Genomic DNA, 8,140 nt, shown 5'->3' on the forward strand with positions numbered 1-8,140 from the left:
CGAGATCGGGCGTGCTCAGGGTGGTGTGGCCGTAGCGGACCGCTCCTGAAGCAGGCCGGGCTTTTATGCATCTGCAAAGAGCACAAAGAGCGGCAAAGAACAGAAGGCCCGTCAAATAGAAAAGCTTACAGCACCTCTGAGCTATCCTTCCCAGGTGTCTCCCATCCAAGTACTAACCAGGCCCGACCCTGCTTAGCTTCCGAGATCGGACGAGATCGGGCGTGCTCAGGGTGGTGTGGCCGTAAGCGACAGCTGGTGCAGCAGCCGGGCTTTTTATGCATCTGCAAAAAGAGCGCAAAGAACAGAACGGCCCGTCAAAATAGAAAAGCTTACAGCACCTGGTATTCCCAGGGGTCTCCCATCCAAGTACTAACCAGGCCCGACCCTGCTTAGCTTCCGAGATCGGACGAGATCGGGCGTGCTCAGGGTGGTGTGGCCGTAAGCGACAGCTGGTGCAGCAGCCGGGCTTTTTATGCATCTGTCAAGCAGAGAGAAAGAGCCCAAAGAACAGAACGGCCCGTCAAAATAGAAAAGCTTACAGCACCTGGTATTCCCAGGCGGTCTCCCATCCAAGTACTAACCAGGCCCGACCCTGCTTAGCTTCCGAGATCGGACGAGATCGGGCGTGCTCAGGGTGGTGTGGCCGTAAGCGACAGCTGGTGCAGCAGCCGGGCTTTTTATGCATCTGCAAAAAGAGCGCAAAGAGCGCAAAGAACAGAACGGCCCGTCAAAATAGAAAAGCTTACAGCACCTGGTATTCCCAGGCGGTCTCCCATCCAAGTACTAACCAGGCCCGACCCTGCTTAGCTTCCGAGATCGGACGAGATCGGGCGTGCTCAGGGTGGTGTGGCCGTAAGCGACAGCTGGTGCAGCAGCCGGGCTTTTTATGCATCTGCAAAAAGAGCGCAAAGAACAGAATGGCCCGTCAAAATAGAAAAGCTTACAGCACCTGGTATTCCCAGGCGGTCTCCCATCCAAGTACTAACCAGGCCCGACCCTGCTTAGCTTCCGAGATCGGACGAGATCGGGCGTGCTCAGGGTGGTGTGGCCGTAAGCGACAGCTGGTGCAGCAGCCGGGCTTTTTATGCATCTGTCAAGCAGAGAGAAAGAGCCCAAAGAACAGAACGGCCCGTCAAAATAGAAAAGCTTACAGCACCTGGTATTCCCAGGCGGTCTCCCATCCAAGTACTAACCAGGCCCGACCCTGCTTAGCTTCCGAGATCGGACGAGATCGGGCGTGCTCAGGGTGGTGTGGCCGTAAGCGACAGCTGGTGCAGCAGCCGGGCTTTTTATGCATCTGCAAAAAGAGCGCAAAGAACAGAACGGCCCGTCAAAATTGAAAAGCTTACAGCACCTGGTATTCCCAGGCGGTCTCCCATCCAAGTACTAACCAGGCCCGACCCTGCTTAGCTTCCGAGATCGGACGAGATCGGGCGTGCTCAGGGTGGTGTGGCCGTAAGCGACAGCTGGTGCAGCAGCCGGGCTTTTTATGCATCTGCAAAAAGAGCGCAAAGAACAGAACGGCCCGTCAAAATAGAAAAGCTTACAGCACCTGGTATTCCCAGGCGGTCTCCCATCCAAGTACTAACCAGGCCCGACCCTGCTTAGCTTCCGAGATCGGACGAGATCGGGCGTGCTCAGGGTGGTGTGGCCGTAAGCGACAGCTGGTGCAGCAGCCGGGCTTTTTATGCATCTGCAAAAAGAGCGCAAAGAGCGCAAAGAACAGAACGGCCCGTCAAAATTGAAAAGCTTACAGCACCTGGTATTCCCAGGCGGTCTCCCATCCAAGTACTAACCAGGCCCGACCCTGCTTAGCTTCCGAGATCGGACGAGATCGGGCGTGCTCAGGGTGGTGTGGCCGTAAGCGACAGCTGGTGCAGCAGCCGGGCTTTTATGCATCTGTCAAGCAGAGAGAAAGAGCCCAAAGAACAGAACGGCCCGTCAAAATAGAAAAGCTTACAGCACCTGGTATTCCCAGGCGGTCTCCCATCCAAGTACTAACCAGGCCCGACCCTGCTTAGCTTCCGAGATCGGACGAGATCGGGCGTGCTCAGGGTGGTGTGGCCGTAAGCGACAGCTGGTGCAGCAGCCGGGCTTTTTATGCATCTGCAAAAAGAGCGCAAAGAGCGCAAAGAACAGAACGGCCCGTCAAAATAGAAAAGCTTACAGCACCTGGTATTCCCAGGCGGTCTCCCATCCAAGTACTAACCAGGCCCGACCCTGCTTAGCTTCCGAGATCGGACGAGATCGGGCGTGCTCAGGGTGGTGTGGCCGTAAGCGACAGCTGGTGCAGCAGCCGGGCTTTTTATGCATCTGCAAAAAGAGCGCAAAGAACAGAATGGCCCGTCAAAATTGAAAAGCTTACAGCACCTGGTATTCCCAGGCGGTCTCCCATCCAAGTACTAACCAGGCCCGACCCTGCTTAGCTTCCGAGATCGGACGAGATCGGGCGTGCTCAGGGTGGTGTGGCCGTAGGCGACAGCTGGTGCAGCAGCCGGGCTTTTTATGCATCTGCAAAAAGAGAGCAAAGAGCGCAAAGAACAGAACGGCCTGTCAAAATAGAAAAGCTTACAGCACCTGGTATTCCCAGGCGGTCTCCCATCCAAGTACTAACCAGGCCCGACCCTGCTTAGCTTCCGAGATCGGACGAGATCGGGCGTGCTCAGGGTGGTGTGGCCGTAAGCGACAGCTGGTGCAGCAGCCGGGCTTTTTATGCATCTGCAAAAAGAGCGCAAAGAACAGAACGGCCCGTCAAAATAGAAAAGCTTACAGCACCTGGTATTCCCAGGCGGTCTCCCATCCAAGTACTAACCAGGCCCGACCCTGCTTAGCTTCCGAGATCGGACGAGATCGGGCGTGCTCAGGGTGGTGTGGCCGTAAGCGACAGCTGGTGCAGCAGCCGGGCTTTTTATGCATCTGCAAAAAGAGCGCAAAGAACAGAACGGCCCGTCAAAATTGAAAAGCTTACAGCACCTGGTATTCCCAGGCGGTCTCCCATCCAAGTACTAACCAGGCCCGACCCTGCTTAGCTTCCGAGATCGGACGAGATCGGGCGTGCTCAGGGTGGTGTGGCCGTAAGCGACAGCTGGTGCAGCAGCCGGGCTTTTTATGCATCTGCAAAAAGAGCGCAAAGAACAGAACGGCCCGTCAAAATTGAAAAGCTTACAGCACCTGGTATTCCCAGGCGGTCTCCCATCCAAGTACTAACCAGGCCCGACCCTGCTTAGCTTCCGAGATCGGGCGTGCTCAGGGTGGTGTGGCCGTAAGCGACAGCTGGTGCAGCAGCCGGGCTTTTTATGCATCTGCAAAAAGAGCGCAAAGAACAGAACGGCCCGTCAAAATAGAAAAGCTTACAGCACCTGGTATTCCCAGGCGGTCTCCCATCCAAGTACTAACCAGGCCCTACCCTGCTTAGCTTCCGAGATCGGACGAGATCGGGCGTGCTCAGGGTGGTGTGGCCGTAAGCGACAGCTGGTGCAGCAGCCGGGCTTTTTATGCATCTGCAAAAAGAGCGCAAAGAACAGAACGGCCCGTCAAAATAGAAAAGCTTACAGCACCTGGTATTCCCAGGCGGTCTCCCATCCAAGTACTAACCAGGCCCGACCCTGCTTAGCTTCCGAGATCGGACGAGATCGGGCGTGCTCAGGGTGGTGTGGCCGTAAGCGACAGCTGGTGCAGCAGCCGGGCTTTTTATGCATCTGTCAAGCAGAGAGAAAGAGCGCAAAGAACAGAACGGCCCGTCAAAATAGAAAAGCTTACAGCACCTGGTATTCCCAGGCGGTCTCCCATCCAAGTACTAACCAGGCCCGACCCTGCTTAGCTTCCGAGATCGGACGAGATCGGGCTTGCTCAGGGTGGTGTGGCCGTAAGCGACAGCTGGTGCAGCAGCCGGGCTTTTTATGCATCTGCAAAAAGAGCGCAAAGAGCGCAAAGAACAGAACGGCCCGTCAAAATAGAAAAGCTTACAGCACCTGGTATTCCCAGGCGGTCTCCCATCCAAGTACTAACCAGGGCCGACCCTGCGTAGCTTCCGAGATCGGACGAGATCGGGCGTGCTCAGGGTGGTGTGGCCGTAAGCGACAGCTGGTGCAGCAGCCGGGCTTTTTATGCATCTGCAAAAAGAGCGCAAAGAACAGAACGGCCCGTCAAAATAGAAAAGCTTACAGCACCTGGTATTCCCAGGCGGTCTCCCATCCAAGTACTAACCAGGCCCGACCCTGCTTAGCTTCCGAGATCGGACGAGATCGGGCGTGCTCAGGGTGGTGTGGCCGTAAGCGACAGATGGTGCAGTAGCCGGGCTTTTTATGCATCTGCAAAAAGAGCGCAAAGAACAGAACGGCCCGTCAAAATAGAAAAGCTTACAGCACCTGGTATTCCCAGGCGGTCCTCCCATCCAAGTACTAACCAGGCCCTACCCTGCTTAGCTTCCGAGATCGGACGAGATCGGGCGTGCTCAGGGTGGTGTGGCCGTAAGCGACAGCTGGTGCAGCAGCCGGGCTTTTTATGCATCTGCAAAAAGAGCGCAAAGAACAGAACGGCCCGTCAAAATAGAAAAGCTTACAGCACCTGGTATTCCCAGGCGGTCTCCCATCCAAGTACTAACCAGGCCCGACCCTGCTTAGCTTCCGAGATCGGACGAGATCGGGCGTGCTCAGGGTGGTGTGGCCGTAAGCGACAGCTGGTGCAGCAGCCGGGCTTTTTATGCATCTGTCAAGCAGAGAGAAAGAGCGCAAAGAACAGAACGGCCCGTCAAAATAGAAAAGCTTACAGCACCTGGTATTCCCAGGCGGTCTCCCATCCAAGTACTAACCAGGCCCGACCCTGCTTAGCTTCCGAGATCGGACGAGATCGGGCTTGCTCAGGGTGGTGTGGCCGTAAGCGACAGCTGGTGCAGCAGCCGGGCTTTTTATGCATCTGCAAAAAGAGCGCAAAGAGCGCAAAGAACAGAACGGCCCGTCAAAATAGAAAAGCTTACAGCACCTGGTATTCCCAGGCGGTCTCCCATCCAAGTACTAACCAGGGCCGACCCTGCGTAGCTTCCGAGATCGGACGAGATCGGGCGTGCTCAGGGTGGTGTGGCCGTAAGCGACAGCTGGTGCAGCAGCCGGGCTTTTTATGCATCTGCAAAAAGAGCGCAAAGAACAGAACGGCCCGTCAAAATAGAAAAGCTTACAGCACCTGGTATTCCCAGGCGGTCTCCCATCCAAGTACTAACCAGGCCCGACCCTGCTTAGCTTCCGAGATCGGACGAGATCGGGCGTGCTCAGGGTGGTGTGGCCGTAAGCGACAGCTGGTGCAGCAGCCGGGCTTTTTATGCATCTGCAAAAAGAGCGCAAAGAGCGCAAAGAACAGAACGGCCCGTCAAAATAGAAAAGCTTACAGCACCTGGTATTCCCAGGCGGTCTCCCATCCAAGTACTAACCAGGCCCGACCCTGCTTAGCTTCCGAGATCGGACGAGATCGGGCGTGCTCAGGGTGGTGTGGCCGTAAGCGACAGCTGGTGCAGCAGCCGGGCTTTTTATGCATCTGCAAAAAGAGCACAAAGAGCGCAAAGAACAGAACGGCCCGTCAAAATAGAAAAGCTTACAGCACCTGGTATTCCCAGGCGGTCTCCCATCCAAGTACTAACCAGGCCCGACCCTGCTTAGCTTCCGAGATCGGACGAGATCGGGCGTGCTCAGGGTGGTGTGGCCGTAAGCGACAGCTGGTGCAGCAGCCGGGCTTTTTATGCATCTGCAAAAAGAGCGCAAAGAGCGCAAAGAACAGAACGGCCCGTCAAAATAGAAAAGCTTACAGCACCTGGTATTCCCAGGCGGTCTCCCATCCAAGTACTAACCAGGCCCGACCCTGCTTAGCTTCCGAGATCGGACGAGATCGGGCGTGCTCAGGGTGGTGTGGCCGTAAGCGACAGCTGGTGCAGCAGCCGGGCTTTTTATGCATCTGCAAAAAGAGCGCAAAGAACAGAACGGCCCGTCAAAATAGAAAAGCTTACAGCACCTGGTATTCCCAGGCGGTCTCCCATCCAAGTACTAACCAGGCCCGACCCTGCTTAGCTTCCGAGATCGGACGAGATCGGGCGTGCTCAGGGTGGTGTGGCCGTAAGCGACAGCTGGTGCAGCATCCGGGCTTTTTATGCATCTGTCAAGCAGAGAGAAAGAGCCCAAAGAACAGAACGGCCCGTCAAAATAGAAAAGCTTACAGCACCTGGTATTCCCAGGCGGTCTCCCATCCAAGTACTAACCAGGCCCGACCCTGCTTAGCTTCCGAGATCGGACGAGATCGGGCGTGCTCAGGGTGGTGTGGCCGTAAGCGACAGCTGGTGCAGCAGCCGGGCTTTTTATGCATCTGCAAAAAGAGCGCAAAGAACAGAACGGCCCGTCAAAATTGAAAAGCTTACAGCACCTGGTATTCCCAGGCGGTCTCCCATCCAAGTACTAACCAGGCCCGACCCTGCTTAGCTTCCGAGATCGGGCGTGCTCAGGGTGGTGTGGCCGTAAGCGACAGCTGGTGCAGCAGCCGGGCTTTTTATGCATCTGCAAAAAGAGCGCAAAGAACAGAATGGCCCGTCAAAATAGAAAAGCTTACAGCACCTGGTATTCCCAGGCGGTCTCCCATCCAAGTACTAACCAGGCCCGACCCTGCTTAGCTTCCGAGATCGGACGAGATCGGGCGTGCTCAGGGTGGTGTGGCCGTAAGCGACAGCTGGTGCAGCAGCCGGGCTTTTTATGCATCTGTCAAGCAGAGAGAAAGAGCCCAAAGAACAGAACGGCCCGTCAAAATAGAAAAGCTTACAGCACCTGGTATTCCCAGGCGGTCTCCCATCCAAGTACTAACCAGGCCCGACCCTGCTTAGCTTCCGAGATGGGACGGACACAATGAGAGTGAGCGCTATGGTTGAGCATTCTCTAATTTGCTCTCTGTATTTGGTCAATCTGAAGCAAATTCAGCAGCCCAACACTCAACTCTCTCATGCTGATAGCACGGAAAAGAGAGCACACAACCTGTGAGCTGTGCACGTGCTCCTTTTTGGTAAAAAAAAAAAAAAAAAAAAAACTTTATCAACTTTCGTGCATTATTGTCACAGGAATTTTACTAGTTTCCATTATACTTTGTTCCCTTCTACTATTTAGCACTGTCACCCCATCCACCATCCTAACCCTGGTGTCAAGTGGCTGACTTGACACCAGGGTTGCTCGCTTAATTCTCACTTTTTTTGAACAAGTGTTCATTTTTCAATGTTTGCACGTGCATCGCAATTTCTACATGCCCGGCTTTTGGTACTAATGTCTTTGGTGTAGAATTTAGTTAAAGGGGAACCACTGCATGTGCCGTGGATAATGCAATATTAAATCTGTAAAACTGAAAGTTGTCTTTTTTTATTGTTTACAGGTGTTTCTTGGGCATTAACCCTGAGATTGGGTAGAAATCAAGAAAGAAGCGTGGAGGTGCCATAAATCAACAGGTGAGCACTCTCCAAAGAAAACTGGTGGACTTTGAGTGGTTTCTGTGAATATGTTCAAGTCCTAGGCTATCGTTTATGGTATGTATTAGGTATGTTCATGTTATGGTATGTTCATGTTTAAAAGTTGTTAATTGTTTACACTGTGTATATTTAATGTTTAAAAACTGCTGTAAATTGTTCTTTTGACATAGTCAATTGTTGAATTTAATATTTTTGGAATTATTAAAAAGTTAAATTAGTTTTGTCTTTGTTTTATTTGTTCTTGTTTTGACTTTTAATTTAGTAAATCCAAACCATGTTTGTATGGTAAAATCACAGTTACAAAGTTAAATTTGCAATATTTTACAGTATTATTTAAATTGTAAATTTACAGTAAATTTCTGGCTACTGAGTTGCATTACTTTTACAGTAAAAATCAAAAATCAAGGCAATTACTGTAATTTAAAAATACTATTCCACAGATACATATTGCTATATCACAATAATTCTATGTGCATGGCAACAGTAAAGTTATAGTATACAGCTGTAGTTGCATTGTATTTTACTGTGAAATATTTACAGTACATTATTGTTAATCATGTGCAGTCATTACTGTGAAATTTTTATATTAAACTACTGTGAAATTACTGTGAAAGTAATGCAACTAGTAGCCAGATATTTACTGTAAATCTACAATGA

At 52.3% G+C, this 8,140-nt stretch overlaps 30 non-coding genes and 3 pseudogenes across 30 annotated transcripts; all 33 read right to left on the reverse strand.

The window, feature by feature from the left end:
* Window positions 1–122: 122 nt before the first annotated feature.
* Window positions 123–247, reverse strand: LOC115377151 (uncharacterized; annotated as a pseudogene).
* Window positions 248–326: 79 nt separating this feature from the next.
* On the reverse strand, window positions 327–444 carry LOC115377136 (5S ribosomal RNA). The gene has a single exon (XR_003929897.1). It is a non-coding gene; the product is annotated as a 5S ribosomal RNA (ribosomal RNA).
* An 88-nt stretch (window positions 445–532) lies between these two features.
* On the reverse strand, window positions 533–651 carry LOC115377274 (5S ribosomal RNA). The gene has a single exon (XR_003930018.1). It is a non-coding gene; the product is annotated as a 5S ribosomal RNA (ribosomal RNA).
* An 88-nt stretch (window positions 652–739) lies between these two features.
* On the reverse strand, window positions 740–858 carry LOC115377275 (5S ribosomal RNA). Its single transcript, XR_003930019.1, has one exon. It is a non-coding gene; the product is annotated as a 5S ribosomal RNA (ribosomal RNA).
* A 79-nt stretch (window positions 859–937) lies between these two features.
* LOC115377276 (5S ribosomal RNA) lies at window positions 938–1,056 on the reverse strand. The gene has a single exon (XR_003930020.1). It is a non-coding gene; the product is annotated as a 5S ribosomal RNA (ribosomal RNA).
* Window positions 1,057–1,144: 88 nt separating this feature from the next.
* LOC115377277 (5S ribosomal RNA) lies at window positions 1,145–1,263 on the reverse strand. The gene has a single exon (XR_003930021.1). It is a non-coding gene; the product is annotated as a 5S ribosomal RNA (ribosomal RNA).
* A 79-nt stretch (window positions 1,264–1,342) lies between these two features.
* LOC115377278 (5S ribosomal RNA) lies at window positions 1,343–1,461 on the reverse strand. Its single transcript, XR_003930022.1, has one exon. It is a non-coding gene; the product is annotated as a 5S ribosomal RNA (ribosomal RNA).
* A 79-nt stretch (window positions 1,462–1,540) lies between these two features.
* On the reverse strand, window positions 1,541–1,659 carry LOC115377279 (5S ribosomal RNA). The gene has a single exon (XR_003930023.1). It is a non-coding gene; the product is annotated as a 5S ribosomal RNA (ribosomal RNA).
* Window positions 1,660–1,747: 88 nt separating this feature from the next.
* Window positions 1,748–1,866, reverse strand: LOC115377281 (5S ribosomal RNA). The gene has a single exon (XR_003930025.1). It is a non-coding gene; the product is annotated as a 5S ribosomal RNA (ribosomal RNA).
* Window positions 1,867–1,953: 87 nt separating this feature from the next.
* On the reverse strand, window positions 1,954–2,072 carry LOC115377282 (5S ribosomal RNA). The gene has a single exon (XR_003930026.1). It is a non-coding gene; the product is annotated as a 5S ribosomal RNA (ribosomal RNA).
* Window positions 2,073–2,160: 88 nt separating this feature from the next.
* Window positions 2,161–2,279, reverse strand: LOC115377283 (5S ribosomal RNA). The gene has a single exon (XR_003930027.1). It is a non-coding gene; the product is annotated as a 5S ribosomal RNA (ribosomal RNA).
* Window positions 2,280–2,358: 79 nt separating this feature from the next.
* Window positions 2,359–2,477, reverse strand: LOC115377131 (5S ribosomal RNA). The gene has a single exon (XR_003929892.1). It is a non-coding gene; the product is annotated as a 5S ribosomal RNA (ribosomal RNA).
* An 88-nt stretch (window positions 2,478–2,565) lies between these two features.
* On the reverse strand, window positions 2,566–2,684 carry LOC115377284 (5S ribosomal RNA). Its single transcript, XR_003930028.1, has one exon. It is a non-coding gene; the product is annotated as a 5S ribosomal RNA (ribosomal RNA).
* A 79-nt stretch (window positions 2,685–2,763) lies between these two features.
* LOC115377285 (5S ribosomal RNA) lies at window positions 2,764–2,882 on the reverse strand. The gene has a single exon (XR_003930029.1). It is a non-coding gene; the product is annotated as a 5S ribosomal RNA (ribosomal RNA).
* Window positions 2,883–2,961: 79 nt separating this feature from the next.
* LOC115377286 (5S ribosomal RNA) lies at window positions 2,962–3,080 on the reverse strand. Its single transcript, XR_003930030.1, has one exon. It is a non-coding gene; the product is annotated as a 5S ribosomal RNA (ribosomal RNA).
* A 79-nt stretch (window positions 3,081–3,159) lies between these two features.
* LOC115377146 (uncharacterized) lies at window positions 3,160–3,268 on the reverse strand (annotated as a pseudogene).
* A 79-nt stretch (window positions 3,269–3,347) lies between these two features.
* LOC115377123 (5S ribosomal RNA) lies at window positions 3,348–3,466 on the reverse strand. The gene has a single exon (XR_003929884.1). It is a non-coding gene; the product is annotated as a 5S ribosomal RNA (ribosomal RNA).
* A 79-nt stretch (window positions 3,467–3,545) lies between these two features.
* Window positions 3,546–3,664, reverse strand: LOC115377287 (5S ribosomal RNA). The gene has a single exon (XR_003930031.1). It is a non-coding gene; the product is annotated as a 5S ribosomal RNA (ribosomal RNA).
* An 88-nt stretch (window positions 3,665–3,752) lies between these two features.
* Window positions 3,753–3,871, reverse strand: LOC115377132 (5S ribosomal RNA). The gene has a single exon (XR_003929893.1). It is a non-coding gene; the product is annotated as a 5S ribosomal RNA (ribosomal RNA).
* Window positions 3,872–3,959: 88 nt separating this feature from the next.
* On the reverse strand, window positions 3,960–4,078 carry LOC115377144 (5S ribosomal RNA). Its single transcript, XR_003929905.1, has one exon. It is a non-coding gene; the product is annotated as a 5S ribosomal RNA (ribosomal RNA).
* Window positions 4,079–4,157: 79 nt separating this feature from the next.
* On the reverse strand, window positions 4,158–4,276 carry LOC115377288 (5S ribosomal RNA). Its single transcript, XR_003930032.1, has one exon. It is a non-coding gene; the product is annotated as a 5S ribosomal RNA (ribosomal RNA).
* Window positions 4,277–4,355: 79 nt separating this feature from the next.
* LOC115377140 (5S ribosomal RNA) lies at window positions 4,356–4,475 on the reverse strand. The gene has a single exon (XR_003929900.1). It is a non-coding gene; the product is annotated as a 5S ribosomal RNA (ribosomal RNA).
* A 79-nt stretch (window positions 4,476–4,554) lies between these two features.
* Window positions 4,555–4,673, reverse strand: LOC115377289 (5S ribosomal RNA). The gene has a single exon (XR_003930033.1). It is a non-coding gene; the product is annotated as a 5S ribosomal RNA (ribosomal RNA).
* An 88-nt stretch (window positions 4,674–4,761) lies between these two features.
* On the reverse strand, window positions 4,762–4,880 carry LOC115377133 (5S ribosomal RNA). The gene has a single exon (XR_003929894.1). It is a non-coding gene; the product is annotated as a 5S ribosomal RNA (ribosomal RNA).
* An 88-nt stretch (window positions 4,881–4,968) lies between these two features.
* Window positions 4,969–5,087, reverse strand: LOC115377145 (5S ribosomal RNA). Its single transcript, XR_003929906.1, has one exon. It is a non-coding gene; the product is annotated as a 5S ribosomal RNA (ribosomal RNA).
* A 79-nt stretch (window positions 5,088–5,166) lies between these two features.
* LOC115377290 (5S ribosomal RNA) lies at window positions 5,167–5,285 on the reverse strand. Its single transcript, XR_003930034.1, has one exon. It is a non-coding gene; the product is annotated as a 5S ribosomal RNA (ribosomal RNA).
* An 88-nt stretch (window positions 5,286–5,373) lies between these two features.
* LOC115377293 (5S ribosomal RNA) lies at window positions 5,374–5,492 on the reverse strand. Its single transcript, XR_003930036.1, has one exon. It is a non-coding gene; the product is annotated as a 5S ribosomal RNA (ribosomal RNA).
* An 88-nt stretch (window positions 5,493–5,580) lies between these two features.
* LOC115377294 (5S ribosomal RNA) lies at window positions 5,581–5,699 on the reverse strand. Its single transcript, XR_003930037.1, has one exon. It is a non-coding gene; the product is annotated as a 5S ribosomal RNA (ribosomal RNA).
* Window positions 5,700–5,787: 88 nt separating this feature from the next.
* LOC115377295 (5S ribosomal RNA) lies at window positions 5,788–5,906 on the reverse strand. Its single transcript, XR_003930038.1, has one exon. It is a non-coding gene; the product is annotated as a 5S ribosomal RNA (ribosomal RNA).
* Window positions 5,907–5,985: 79 nt separating this feature from the next.
* On the reverse strand, window positions 5,986–6,104 carry LOC115377296 (5S ribosomal RNA). Its single transcript, XR_003930039.1, has one exon. It is a non-coding gene; the product is annotated as a 5S ribosomal RNA (ribosomal RNA).
* An 88-nt stretch (window positions 6,105–6,192) lies between these two features.
* Window positions 6,193–6,311, reverse strand: LOC115377297 (5S ribosomal RNA). The gene has a single exon (XR_003930041.1). It is a non-coding gene; the product is annotated as a 5S ribosomal RNA (ribosomal RNA).
* Window positions 6,312–6,390: 79 nt separating this feature from the next.
* LOC115377147 (uncharacterized) lies at window positions 6,391–6,499 on the reverse strand (annotated as a pseudogene).
* Window positions 6,500–6,578: 79 nt separating this feature from the next.
* On the reverse strand, window positions 6,579–6,697 carry LOC115377124 (5S ribosomal RNA). Its single transcript, XR_003929885.1, has one exon. It is a non-coding gene; the product is annotated as a 5S ribosomal RNA (ribosomal RNA).
* Window positions 6,698–8,140: the final 1,443 nt, after the last annotated feature.

This window comes from Myripristis murdjan, chromosome 18 (genome assembly GCF_902150065.1).
Source record: "Myripristis murdjan chromosome 18, fMyrMur1.1, whole genome shotgun sequence".
NCBI classification, from domain to species: domain Eukaryota; kingdom Metazoa; phylum Chordata; class Actinopteri; order Holocentriformes; family Holocentridae; genus Myripristis; species Myripristis murdjan.